The sequence below is a fragment of the Papaver somniferum genome, chromosome 9 (assembly GCF_003573695.1).
Source record: "Papaver somniferum cultivar HN1 chromosome 9, ASM357369v1, whole genome shotgun sequence".
Taxonomy (NCBI): domain Eukaryota; kingdom Viridiplantae; phylum Streptophyta; class Magnoliopsida; order Ranunculales; family Papaveraceae; genus Papaver; species Papaver somniferum.
This window is the reverse complement of record NC_039366.1, coordinates 56,406,158-56,408,377: the sequence shown is the minus strand read 5'-3', so window position 1 is coordinate 56,408,377 and position 2,220 is coordinate 56,406,158.

The window sequence follows — 2,220 nt, the reverse complement described above, 5'->3', positions numbered from 1 at the left end:
GGACTACTACGACGGTACCACCCTCCTAAGACAAAAATCCACCATTCGTGAAGAGCACCAGATCGCAATGGAAAATCTGCGTGCTGAAATGATGGCAGAAATCAAGGAGCTAAAAACTAGGCAGGGAGGCGGAAGACTAGAGCAAGTGATGAAGGAAGCAAACACTACCCCGCTGACACCATACTTGGCTAGGGCTTCCATACCACAGAAATGTTTGGTTCCTGCTTTTGATTGCTATGACGGGTCAGCTGATCCTGCGGCTCATCTTCGATATTACAATCAAATGATGTCCCGTTGGGATAATGAAGACTCCATACTGTGCAGATACTTCCCATCAAGTCTAAAAAGGTCCGCGTTATCATGGTTCGATAACCTGCCGTCAAACTCCATCGATTCCTACGACCAACTCACAGAAAAATTTATAGCAACATACATGTACAACAAGGTTGTCAATACCGGCATGTAAAAGCTATTCTCACTGGAGATGAATTACAAAGAGACCATCAGAGAATATACTGATAGATGGCACAAGATTTTCCAAGCTATTGGCAACGTATATCATGTGGTTAGTATCAACTGCTACAAATGGGGGATGGACAGGATGAGTCCTTTGTTTGTGGAGATCCACGTGACCATCCCTACCACCGAAGGAGATCTCCGGATAATCATAGAAAAACATGCAAGGTTAGAAGAAATTCAGCGTGAAAATCCCAGAGCTCATACTCCACACACAAATTCCGTGGATCAAGCCAGCGGTTCCAAAAGAGGAATCACAGAAGAGCATCCCAACGCAGAAAGGAAAGAACGAAGGGATGATAGACGAAGAGATGATTGAAAATTTGAAGATCAAGTCTATACCAAGCTGAATACCAGTTATTCGCGCATCCTGAGAGAGATCAAAGGGAGGGAGAACTTCGATTGGCCATGGTCCAAGAGAAAGCATCCTCCTAGATCAGAAAAATCCAAGGAATACTGTGAATACCATTGTTTCAACGGTCATCAAACAGAAAAGTGCAAAAATCTCAAGATAATGATTCAAAAACTAATCGACGCAGGAGACCTGAAGCAATATATATGGAAGATTGATAACGAAGATAGAACCAAGAGAGGCAAGCATGTTCAATTACCAGAAGGCAACCACACCCTCAACACAATTTCATGTTCAGAGATTCAAGGACCATCCCTAACCGCCCAGATTGGGAAGAGATTAAGAAAAAAATTCGAAGATTTTTGTGAGCTTTATAAGATCGATGGGAAAGAGGTAAACGAGCACGAACAATGGATGGACGCGCCCATGACCTTCGACGCAGACGATGTGGAAGAAGACATGGAAGATCATAATGATCCTCTAGTCCTCAGACTCCCAATTAGAGCTGGCAAACAAGCCAAAACCCGCGGGTTAACCCGTGCCCGGCCCGTGAAAACCCGAACCCGGCTCGGCTGGTTTCAAAACAAGCCGGGTTCGGGTTGGAGAAATGTCGGCTTGTGAGTAAACGGGTTAACCCGTCCCGGCCCGTGAACCCGCGGGAACCCGCAACGGGTTTGTGCAAAACCTTATACCGAGGAAGGTCACGCCAAGCGAAAAAGATGGTGTATGCTGCCATTCTAATATTTCAATCAACTCCTATTGCTAATCCTCCTCTAATCATTCTAATTGCTCAATCTAACCACAAACTAAACAAAAAGAAAAGAACAATTTACTTGGAAGAAACCAAAGGTCTTGGGTTCTAAGTAATTGGTTAAGGGACACATGTTAGCATCCACAATCTTGGGGTTTCAGCTTCATTTTCTAATGGGTAACAAATAATGATCTGACCCATTAGGTTGATTATCTTCAGGACCAGACGTAGCAATTAACTGTTGTGGTGACATCACAACATAATCATTAAATGCCAGTGAGGAAGATTTTAATTTCAAATTTGGAATAGTCAGTTGAGGCGACACCGGCGTGACTGAGGAAGAAACCTTCAAGTTACCTTTCTGAAATGCATTATTCTCAACAATAACGATAGCTGAACGAAGCCTACGATGTGGTTGATGACGATGATCCTGATGATCATTTGATAAGCAAACCAGATAATTTTCAATAGATAGCCACGAGCCCAAAAAATTAGCAGCTGCAGGGATTTTACTAATATGACAGAGGACTTTAATCTTATAACTGTTAACTTTGAGAAAATTAATCGATGATTCATGGATAATTGGATATCAATAAAATTC